Raw genomic sequence first — 12,500 nt, forward strand, 5'->3', positions numbered from 1 at the left:
GGTAAAGAGGGAAAATCTCAATGTCTTTCCACAGCTATGGGCCTTGCATGACAGTTTCTTTACTGAAGCTGTGTGCTTTAGCTCTTTGCTAATGAGAGGGGATGTCCGGGTGCTTCTCTGGCACGATCGGAGCACACTACAGCTCAGCGTTCCTGGAACAGTAAATTAGGAGAAGTTTTCCCCTTTGGCTCAAGCAGAAGAAAAGGATGGTGTTTTTGCTGTGTTTGCACCATTACAAGATCATGGCTGGTCTAAGATAGATGGAACTTGGAAAGCTTTGTCGATGTAATTTATTTCTCATTCACTTAATTAATTTAGAGGAATGATGCTTTTAGATTGCATTTATGTTTTAGTTTTGCCTTTGCAGTGCATCAGAACGAAAGGATATTAATGACAATATTTACTTCAGTCATATCATATTCAAATTGCTAGTTTATTGCAAAAAAGAAGAGGTTTTCCCCTCTGTAATTTCATGACTAAGTCAGTCAGGGGTTGTGATAATCACACCTTACAGCAGTGGAGAATAGGAATGCCAGTGGCCTCAAAGCAAAACAAGAGCATTTGTTTTTCTGCCACCTGCATAAAAGACTTAAAGTTTCTCCAATGTCCCTGGAAAGGCATTAGGTTTCTAATTGCACACGTACTGATAGAAACAGAAGCTGTAATATGCTTGGCTCCCAGGCAGTGGGGGTTGTTATTCTGTGTCTGTGTGCTGTTCTTGGCCCCAGAGGCAACTTCTGACTTCTCACATGGCTCAGATGAGTTCAGCTGCTGTCTAACTCTGACATAAACTCAGTCACCAGGGCCTGTGCGGTGGCCAGATCTGAGTTTATGTCAGTATTTGATGGTCTTTAGATTTGGGTTGTGTGTAGTTTTAACCCAGCAGAAAGTTTTGCATGTTTGTGGATGCCGGCATAGTCGGCTCCCCCAGGCACATCTTTAGCGGGCCATTTGGCATGGCAACAGTGTGGCTTGGTCCAGAGAGCATTATGTCTGCATTGCCTCTATTCATATTCATCATAAATCTCTGCTTGGGCTCCAATTGTTTTTTTGCGGTGAGACCTTTGGGCTACTTCGTGACTAATGTGTAGTTCCTTAAACAGCTGGAACATACACTGTGTTCATTCAGATCACTTATAAGAAGCAAAGTGTTTTTTGTGAGATTTATAATATAAATCTGAGGAAAATATGAGCGGGTATAGCTGAGTTATGATAGAAATGATAATATGCATTCTGTGTATTAGTGCAGAAGGGGAATAGCTGAGTGAGGACTGCTTGTCCTTCTTGCTTTTATCTCTTTCAGTCTTCTCATTATTTTGTTTGTCCAGGTGATTTCAGTAAGGGATAAAACACAAGACAATTTTTTTAGGGACTTGATCAGTGATGAGGTTGTGTGATGTGGACAAACATGAACCAAGTTACTGTTACCCCAGAAGTTGATTATTTTCCCAATAACAGCACATCTTAAATTATTTTAGTTCTCTCAACACTGCAATTTGCCATTTATTACAATTTGGATCTGTTACTGAACTTAATTACTGAACATTATTACTTGTGTTTAATGTTATGGAACATTCACAGAATTTTTTTCCTGTTTTCACTTTAAACAGTTTCTTTGTCACCAACTCTCTTTATTTCCTTTCTCTATTTCTTGAAGTTAAAAAGATGCAAGAAAAGAAAATGGAAAGCACAGAGCTTCCAGTTACCTTGCACTGAGACTGGACACTGCTTCACTACATAAGTGTTACACGATTGTTAAATAAACACGTTCTTCTAGAAAACCTCACTAAATCAATGAGTTTTATTTGTCTTTTATTGTAACAGACTAATTTTTAAAAATCTGTTTGTTAGTTGACTTGGATTTTGGGAAATATCCACCATTCAAAGCCCAATGGTTACTATAGAAACGATAATACAAATGACTGCATTGATATAAACCTGTGATTTAAGTTAGTCTTGTTTGGGTTACTTTTATTCAAACTTATCTACCTTTTGACCATTGGATTTGAGAATGAAACAGTGCTGTGGTAAAAAAAAAGTGCATTACATCATTTAAAGTCTTTATTCCACATTAATCTTTTCATTACACAGGATAAGCTAGCTGTAGCTGTCATGAAGTTCATACAATCTCTGAGCAGTTTAAACGTGCTGCGGTTCGTATTCGCTTGACTGCTTTTTGCCATGAGGGTATTGCAGGCTTTCTTTGTGTATGCACAACATATTATGTGTATATTCCTGTCTGCTATTTGAAGCTCCTGGGTTTGCTTGAAAGGCGATATGAGAGGGAATAACTAATGCTATTGATTTATAGTGCTGCATGTTATGTCTTAGTGCAATTTAACTGCCCTGCTGTGTGAGAATAAAGAGCATCAGCTGGACTAGTCTATTCAAAATCATCAAAATGTAATGAGAGGCGCGGCACACTCGGGCACTCCTGTTGACGGTGGGACTGGGTAATTATATATAATGGTAGCGTGTGCACTGCTTGACTCAGCTGTTTTTTTAATTGCCTGTTGGGGAGAAGCAGAAAGAGTATGGAGCACCCCAATTTCCTTTATGTTACACAGCATCATCTGTGTGCTTCCTAATTCAATTTAAAATTTCAGAGCTAGTTTTAACATCTCAAGAACATTGTTTGCTTTTATGTAGGGAAGAGAGAAAGCGAGGTAGCCTTCCCTTGCTGATATATACAGTAGAGCTGTTTTTTTTTTCCCTTTTGGTTTAACTGTGCTTTATAAACGTTTTGACACCACATGTCAGATTTGAACAAATACCACAAAAAAGTACCATTAAAAGCCAGACAATGTACCAGAAATAAGAGTTGCTCAGACTATTTAGACTATTCAGACATAGTTTCAGACGCAAACTGTTCTGGTCTGTGTTTACGTTGGATCGTTTGCAGTGAAACCAGTGTTTAGGTGTGTTGGAAAACCTGCTCTGCTCTGTGTTGTTCTTTGTTAGGTGTGACTCCATAGCTGTGTAAGAGTGAGAGTGAAACCAGGACATTTCTCCTACCTAGCTGAATCTGCTGGATCTGGAGAGCAGCTCTCTCTCTCTCTCTCTCTCCCTCTCTCTCTCTCTCTCTCTCTCTCTCTCTCTCTCTCTCTCTCTCTCTCTCTCTCTCTCCCTCTCTCTTTCTCTCTCTCTATGTGTGTGTGCTAGAACCACAGCTACTGGTATTTATGCATGTCCTCTATTACAGGCATTTGAGGTCATTCTTAGGAGTGAACACTTGCCATGGTGTCTTTGCTCAGCTTTATGACAGTACCCAGAGCAGACCTATGAGCTTCTAAATCAGGTTCAACAGAGATTGTGGGCCTCATTTACTCATCACCATCATGGGCAGCCTGGCTATGTGTTTGGGGCTATGATTCCTTTCATTCTTCCTTCCTCCACGTTTACTGGCAGAGCTGTGTGTAAAGCCTCTCTCCCGTTGTGTGTGTTTTGCCAAGGCTGGGAGGGGAACTGCAGTGCATGCTGCTTATTTCCAAAGCTTAGTTGTGCATGAACAATGACATTAGTGTTGCCATTTTCCATCTGTCAAGCTACAAGTGACATCCTTGAATCCCTTTGTTATCTGTCTGACTTGCTGTCTTCCGCTTTTCCAAGTTTATTGTTTTTGTATTTGATAACCGGGATTTCACTGGCTGTGTCTGTGACTGACGTTGGATGTCTAATTTTCCCATTCAATCATGAAAAGGCATTAACTGTGTCCTCCTCCAAAAATCCTTGTGCTCCGTTGCTACCCTGAGCCGACCTCGTGATTGACAGGAGGCAAGTGGTTGAAATACTTGGCCGAGGTTCTGTTCCAGTGTTAAATTTGGTTCCTGGGAAGCAGCTGTTATTGAGCCAAAGCATATCAACCATCCCCAAAACCATTGACTTCAGGAAAATATTTAGTATATGCATGATTGTTATGTATCACAAAGCAGAGGACTGTTGCGTTTCTGATGATTGCAGCCGAAACGTTTCTCTGGATTCTTTTAGACTCTTTAATAACTCATCGGCACTTTTATGCTCCTGTATATTACAGTCAATTCCAGAAATAAGGTATATCTTCCATTTTCTTCAATCACATTTGCCCAAACATATGCAAATATTCTCCTTACAAAAAGAGAAACACTTATTTTACTTCCTAGCAAATACTTATTTTCATAAAGCCCTCATTTAGTTTATGTAATAATACTTTCTCTCAGGTACATATGTGGCAAAATTATTAGCACTCCTAAAATATATAAAATATACACGAATTAAATTCATATCACCAACCCTGGATTTTTAAATCAAAGTATAATTCAAAGTGGATTTAAATAAAGTATTACCGAATATGATGTAGCACACATGGAAAATCACATTTGTCTTTCAGCTGTAAACTTTCATTTGTACTTTCAATAATAAACAAGTTAAATTAATTGGGGAGATTGCTGACCTGCCAACAATTCTACAGTTAAAGAGTTGAATTTTTGGTCCTTCTTGGTCCTGTCTACTATAGATAATAAACTAAACTAATTTGTGTGTGTTATGAAAGCTTGCCATTGCATAATATGAGACCAAATTGTACTTTTTGCTACATTAGGATGAAGTTGAACACTGCTTAATTTCAACACTAAATGGATCATTCCTTGTTGAAATGTGTGTTTAAATGATATTCGTCTCTCCTTCCATTGATGGAGGTTTGGACTATTACTTTTTTAGTAAGGATGCCTGTTATTTATGTGTAGCTGTCTGTAAGCATTCTGTTTATCCAAAAAAATCCATCTTTCACCAGCTTACATTAGATGTCACTGGTGAGATTTGGCCTATAGATGTCACATTTCTGCCAGGTTACTGTCTGAAAGAGGTGTCTCATGCTTACCATGGGAGAGTCTAGACTGTGGGCTTTTCTTTCTGTTGGTTGTGCAGAGAGGCAAAGACATGTAGGAATATGACTGTGACCAGTCTATCACCAAGATGCATGTGTACAGGGAATGGGCTGGACTGGTCTTTGTTTATCCAGGGAGGTGACATGGAAATAGAGGGCAACAACTGGAATGGCAAATCCTTCTGTATAAATATACACGTTACTATTAACAGCTAGGATTTATTTTAGTCACAGAATAGAGACTGCACTGATGTGACACCAAGACACGTCTGGAAAACTACGACAGCATCAGCTGTGGACAGAGTGACGACTGTGTTAAACGGTGCTGGTCGTGAGCAGTGGAATTTAGCACTGATCTGAGGATTTAGACACATCCTGCCAAGTGACCGGCATCCCTGGCCGAACACAGAAGGAACTTAAACTCAATTTGATCAGCCAGTTGCTTTTTTTTTACTTTATATACTGGATATACACTCATAGGAAAAAGGTAAAGTATAGTAGAACCTTTTTAGGATTCTTTGGTTCTACCTGCCACAAACCCTATAACTATGTTATTCCAGGTCAGAAAGAGTTTCAATCTGTAACATCTTCAGGAAGTTAAGGTCTCTTGAATATGCAAAAACCTTTTAAAGCACCCTTATTGAACCCTTTTTCCTCAGAGTATTCATTTAAACGTGTATACTGTTTTCCAAATAGCCGTGTTAAATAGTTCTATGTGTATTATATGAATAATAATATCTATCTGTATATGGTATGGGATCACAGTGGATTTGGGGCACAAACCAAGGGCCAGTCTGAACGGGGTACACCAGTCAGTCTACAACACATATATTTAGAATGGGTAGGACACCAGAGTACATAGAGGAAACACCCAAATTATGGGGAGAACATGCAAACTTCAGGCATAAAGCTGACAGGAATCGAATCCCACAATCCCAGCAATGCGGCGCTAACTACTAAGCTACCATGCCTCTTGGTAAGAATGTAAGTGAGTTTAATGATATAACTTAATACAGCATTTCATTCATATTATGTTGTAAAAAATTAAAAAGGATGTGGTGTTCTGCCGATTTTACTTCATTGCCATCATTGCACCAACTTTTTACTAGATTTTCTCCTTTTATATTTATTTATTAAGAATCTTGTGCATGATAACATCTTTAGGTAGCTATAAGGTAACTATAACATTTTCAGGAAGGTAAGGTCTCCTATATTGTTAAACCAAAATAATTGTTTTAATTCTAATTAAAACAATCGTACTGTGCAAAGCAGTACAAAGCAGATGTGTGGCCGATGGAGAACCGACCGAGGAACACCAGTCACTCTGCTGAACGAGCGCTTGCGAGGATTTAGAGTCCGCAGGCCCAGGAACACAAAATCTGTAGCTTGTTAAACTTCCTTTCATTTGCATATGGTTTTCTTTATTCTAGAAAGCTTGAAATCCCTAAGGAATCCAGCTGCGTTACAGGGAGCAGTTTGCACGCCACTAAGGTGTAAATGTCAGCAAATTCCATGTCTTGAGTTCTTAAAGATGACCGATTAGCCCTCAGTGTTTTGTACTTTAGATGTTGTTTTATTCTTTCTTATCAAAATCTGACTGAACAAAGCTTTGTTTTGGATCACACATGTGTTCCATTCTTGTTATTTTCTGGCTGCTTTCTGGAGGTAATAAAGTCTGGGGACATTCTTTCACCCTGACACGGATGAAATATTGTCCAAGGCAATGCTATATAAACTTTTAGGCATTTTTTTAGTTCCCTAAAAAGCTGTCTTAAGCATTATGAACAATCAACATTCTTTCTTTCCTTTAGAAGTTTTATTTGGAAACATTAATACTTACAAACAGACTGAATAGATTAAAATTTGTTTGTTTTTTTCCATGATCATACAAGAACTGTCAGTGACCCTTATGGCCTTATTGTCTCCCTATTGTGCAAAAGTGCCATTTTTGGCAACCATCAATGTCGGTAATAAAGTTAGCTGTAGCAATCCACAAATTTAAAAAAATGGACTATTTCATAATAAGTACAGCTGTACATGATTTACCACATGATACATAAGACTCCATAGTAACTAATTACTGCTCTCTCACTAATCTCATTTCCTATTTTGTTAGTTTTATATATATGAAAAATATAGCATATTTAATTTATATTTTATTTAGGTTTGTTTCTCTTTTGTACTGTAAAGTCTCAAGCAAAAGAATATTGTTCGGGATTTATAAAGTTTTAACTTAAATTAACTAACTTATGCCTTTACGGGATGATCTGATTCCAGCTAATGGGATTCCTAGAGTTAATATTTTCCCTGCATGTTAGTACCAATGTCATGAGTTAAAGGCGTCAACTTCCTGTTCCACAAACTGAACTGGTAATTTTGCTTAGCAAGGCCTGTCTATACTTGCATTTCCGAACCCTGTATGTCTATGGAATACATACATGCTGTGTGTGTCCTTTTTTTGTGTAGAATTTGAACTGGACACTTGAGCATGAATATGGTTCAGCATCCTTATCTATTGTCCAGAATTTGCAGTTATGTTCAGCTCACATGCTGGGAAAACAAAACGCTGTGACGTCACCTGGAAGCAAGGCTCAGCAGTCATTTGTAGAAAATAGTCTTAGTGAATGCAATTCTTTTTTCTTTTTCTTTTCATTATTTAAATTTTCAGAATTATAGGGTTTTGCAGGTTTCAGTATTTAACATCTTATAATAATAGTCAGATACGTAAAGAATTTAAAACAGTTCAATGACAAAATACCCATGATATAGATTTAGATCTTCAAGATGATTACATGATTTAGATTTATTTTCATGAAATACAGCATTTTTAGTATCTCTTGCTTATGTTTACTATATCTTGCTTATTTGTGGCTGATTTTTGAAAACCTCCCTGTGGTGTCTTAAAGAACAGTCTCATGCCGGTAATTTGATGGGTGTAGGTCATACTGGCGCTGCTTTGACATTTTGTACCCAGTACACTGTGACTTCATACAGAGGAGGTGCTGTTTTAAGTTTGGGTTTGGACAACATATGAGCAATCGGTGGCTTATTTTAACAAACTGCAATTACATCACCCCCTCACATCACTATGGCACTGGAGCGTTGGAGCATTGGAACATTTTAGAAAGCCTCAAAAATAGTTTACGTCTTTAGTTGGCCTTTCGGTGTTTGCCTGTTTAACTAAAAATAACCACTGTTATCCTACACGTACTTGATGACCAAATGTAAAAATGTGGTTGTGTATTATGCATTTATGGTTTATATTGATACGTTAAACAGACAAAAAAATAAAATGCCATTTCAACAATAAGAGCAGTGGCAGTCTTTGTGGAGCTTTACTTGTTCTCCTCATGACTGTGTTGGCTTCCCATCTATCAAAAACATGTCAGTAGATGTAATGGCTGGTCTAAATTGCCCCTAGGTGTGAATAAGTGATCTACCTCCCAGTGTTCCTGGGAAAGCTTGACTCTGCACTGAGTCACTGCCTGACTATTTTTTCATCAAGCACTACAATGAACACTAAGTAGAAATAAAGTGTTTTTCTTAACCAAGTTCTCTCTAACAGGTTTTAGCTTGGTAGTATTCTAGTTTTTACTAGCACAAGATTATGTTTTTGATGAAGCAATTGAGTAAGTATTCATCAAATTAATTATTGTTGTTGTTGTTGTTGTTGTTGTTGTTGTTTTTATTTTTAAAATCAAGGTAACAGCCATAAATTCCTTATGATCGGATATAATAATTATAAAATTTATTAAAAAGACAAAATGATTCATATTTTAAACTGAGGTGAGAATCGCGCGATTTCCCCCAGGGGATTAATAAAGTATTCTGATTCTGATTTAAAAGTCTAGCAGAATAATTTCTTGTATACTTTAAAATAATCACTACATTATCAGCATTCATGAATTAATAGTAGGCCTACGTCAGATTCTGAATGAAGTTGGTCACATTTCAATCAGATACTTTAAAATCAGATCGAGTACTGTATAAGTTATAATGTTATTTAGTATTATATGATAATTTTATGGTACAATACTCATAGCACAGAATAGGCTAGAGGTCTGTGTCCCTTTTTCCCCTCAAAAGTCATGTGAACAGAGCTGAGTCAGTGGTAAAGAGGCATTTGCATGAACTGACTCATTGCTCTGGCTTTTCCTGAAGCTGTTGGGTCGTGTGTTAGAAAGTGCCACAGAACAAGGCTTCATATGTAGTCATGCATTCATATTGAAAATGGATTGAAGTAAGCAGAAAATGATGTCCAAGCGTAACACATGATCGATTATTTTATTTTTTCTTTTATTAGTATTTGTCCTCTCCTTATGCATTTACTCTAACTTATTATTCTTAACTTGTGATAAATGGATATTTTAATAAAGACTATAGATTTGTGCATAATACTTGTGTGTGGTAGCAGTGAGAACAGCGCTTATGATTGTTTCCATATGTCCATGTGAAATGAGTGCTAGTTACGGTGGCATTGGCTGAGCTCCAGCTCTCAGCACCTCAAACGCTCTCCTCCATCTTTTCAAGGTTCGGAACTCAGCGTGCTGGTTGTGTCTGATTTTTGTTGAGTCTATTCTCTCTGACTCTCATTAAAACTACTACAATGACATGGCGGAGTTAAGCATAACTGTCTTGGAGCTCGCAAACTATGAAATCTCAGATTTGTGATTTTAAGATTCTCTTGTATCATCATTGTGGAGTAGATGTTTTTTTCAGTGAAATGGAGCAGAGATTATTTTTTCTATCTGACATATGCTGTTACTCTCATTCATTTTAATAGGGTTATTTGTTGTAGGCAATAAAATATTTGAGTTGTCTAAAAACACACTTCTGTACGTATTTATACTGCAATGTAAAAATACCATTCTAACCAAAATGTCGCTGTTTACTGTTGAAAAAATGTTATTTATAATTTTTAATTAATTTGTTTTCTGGTGTTTCAGGTTATTTGACTTTGTTCAGGAATATTTGTGGTCAGTATAATATACACCAGGTTTGGTTGTTTTGCTAGACTTAACTAATAAGGGCCAGTGGTAATGATACCAGATGATATAAATGCTTGTGGCAAAATTGGCATTTTCAGCTGGTCAGCATCAGTTTGTGCAAAAACAGATTATAGACACATGGACAGATCCTGATGGGAATAAAAAATTCACCTAATGATTATTAACTCATTTTTATACACAGATTTTTAACCCTAATGCTTGTCTGTCTTCTGTTTTTGCTGCTCTGCTGTAATAGTCATAAATTTTGTAGTGTGCTTGTGTGCGAGTTGCATGCGTGGTGTTGCTTCAGCTTCACATCTGGAATACTGAAGTAAGAGTCTCTTGCCGATTCATTTTAATTTTTTCCTACAGAGGCTGAGGCCAGATATTCCTCTGCGAGCATCACTGCATTTGTTTTTCTCTTTGAAATTATGGCAAGGGAAAAGGACTGAAAGTATAAAAAAAAAAGATCTGGGTCTAATTTGATTTTCTTCCTTTCTGTCCCACTTCCCACTCTCTTTCGGAACCACAGTTTAGTGTCAAATATGAAATAAAGTCAAATATGAAATCAAATCCTTAAGGTCATCCACCAATATGGCCACAGTGCTACTGGACTGGTGAGAGTGGTCTTTAACACTGCTGTCTTTTTGACCAAGTTTAAATTATTGTTATTGTTTCTGGACAAGAAGTTTTTGTACTCTACAATAAAACTATAAAAAATCTAATAATTCATAGCAAGACAGTCCATGATCAGCTTGATTTGTCCTGGTAGTGCTGAAGTGGCTGTCCGTTATTCCAGCTGAAACAGCTTGGAATTTAGTGTAGCTGTGTTGGAATACAGCACTGGTGTAATGTGATATTGCATTAATCACTACAACAAACACAAAGCGTCTCAGCATAGCAACCGTCTCCACAACCAACTTAGTCATATTTTTACATCCGTGAAGTTTTCCATAGACTAGTAGAAAAATGTCTTTTGAGATCCCCTTTCTGAGCTGTGTTGCAACAGAAAGACAATCTGTTTTTTTCCTCATTTTATTTTTGGTGTCCACAGTCATGCAGCTGTGTGTTACTGTTTACACACATGCCTGATGGAAAATGTCTCAATCATGTTGTGTGTGTGCGTGTATATATATGTATGTATTACAGAATCTTTAGCTTGTAAGTCCACAATGTGTAGAGTATGTCACATCTAGTGCTGATTACAGTGACAGTGTGTAACAATATTGTAATATATAGATTTTGTACTAGCTTTAAATACAATACACTTTTATGACATATCTTTGTCATTTTAAAATATAAAAAATGTTGTACATATTTTTATCCCCATTTCCTGTTTGTAATTATTTCTGTAGAACTTAAATAAAAGTATTGAACACAATATTTCTTTAAGTTTTCCGGCGGTTGCTCAAACCTGTACATTGTGACTATATATGTATATGCATGTCATGTTAAGGTTATCAAGTGTAGTGATATAATTTTATATATTTGTCATATTGTCCTAGAAGCATCATGGTGTTAATAAACAATTCAAAATTGTAGTCAAGTATATCTGTTTTTAAGGAAGGAGTCTAGACTTTAGATAAATCCGGCTTCCTGTGAGAGATATCACTGTGGACTGAGCGGCAATGGTTGGTCTATTCCCAGTCTTTGTGTACAGTGGTAACAGAAGACTTTAGGACTGGTGAAATTACGGAGTGGATTTCAGAATTTCCTAGATTATTATTATACATATCCAACTTCAACTCAAAAGCTCTTTGCTGCACATTACTGTCTTACTGACAGCTGCTTTTTTAAACATACACACTTTTCTATAAGGAATTGACTGCCATATGGCTGAACTGTTGCTGTGGTTATTCCTAGAGCTCATGGGTCAAATGTCAGAATGTGGAAACCCAGGAATGAGGCATCAAATGTAAACATACAGTCATGTGGAAAAAAGGTTAAAGGGAAGTGGAAAAAAATGGCCTTCTGTTGCATGGCTGGAAAGTCAATTGAGGCCATGTATTTGGCTTAGCTGTTTTGTTTTCTGAGGTTAAATGTGCAGACTTTCAGCAGAAACCTGGACAGGTTCAACTTGAGAGCTTTCTAATCTCTATGTTGGACGTGTGTTACGGATCAGAGCTCACACCCCAGCTGCTTTCTTCTTACACATCCTCACTTTTTTGTATAAGTAGGCTGTCGCATTTGCCGCCTGAGGAATGTCCTCAGGTCATAACCTCACTTTAAAGCTGTCACGTTTCCATTTTTTAACAACCTGTGGAAGAGAGCTGGTCTACCTGATTTGTTTTCATGACTTATTATTGAGAATTAGAAACTGTAAAGACTTGTAGAGGATTTAAGCTAATTTAATTATGGTCACCTTAAATAATCCTGGTCTGGATTCACTTCAAATAATCAGTAAAATGTCTGAAATTTGAATGGAAACATACCTAGTCATTTTGAAACTAATATTTGTAATAATTAGTATGTAGCCCTTGTTATATGTTATGTTACATGCCTTTAAACTTTTGTTTCACTTTTTGACTTCACTTTATTGTGTTCAACATATCAGCTATATGGTCACTCTTATCCTCATGTCCCTGCTGGATTGTACATCAGGAGTATCACATGACTGAATCTGGCATTAGTACACATGGTGCTTTAGTGTG

At 37.0% G+C, this 12,500-nt stretch overlaps 1 protein-coding gene across 3 annotated transcripts in view; it reads left to right on the forward strand.

The window, feature by feature from the left end:
• The window catches only part of raph1a (Ras association (RalGDS/AF-6) and pleckstrin homology domains 1a), a 62,961-nt gene that overhangs the window by 21,815 nt on the left and 28,646 nt on the right, over nt 1-12,500 (forward strand). The gene's annotated exons all lie outside the window — the stretch shown is intronic.

Source organism: Tachysurus fulvidraco, chromosome 6, assembly GCF_022655615.1.
Source record: "Tachysurus fulvidraco isolate hzauxx_2018 chromosome 6, HZAU_PFXX_2.0, whole genome shotgun sequence".
Classification (NCBI taxonomy): Eukaryota; Metazoa; Chordata; class Actinopteri; order Siluriformes; family Bagridae; genus Tachysurus; species Tachysurus fulvidraco.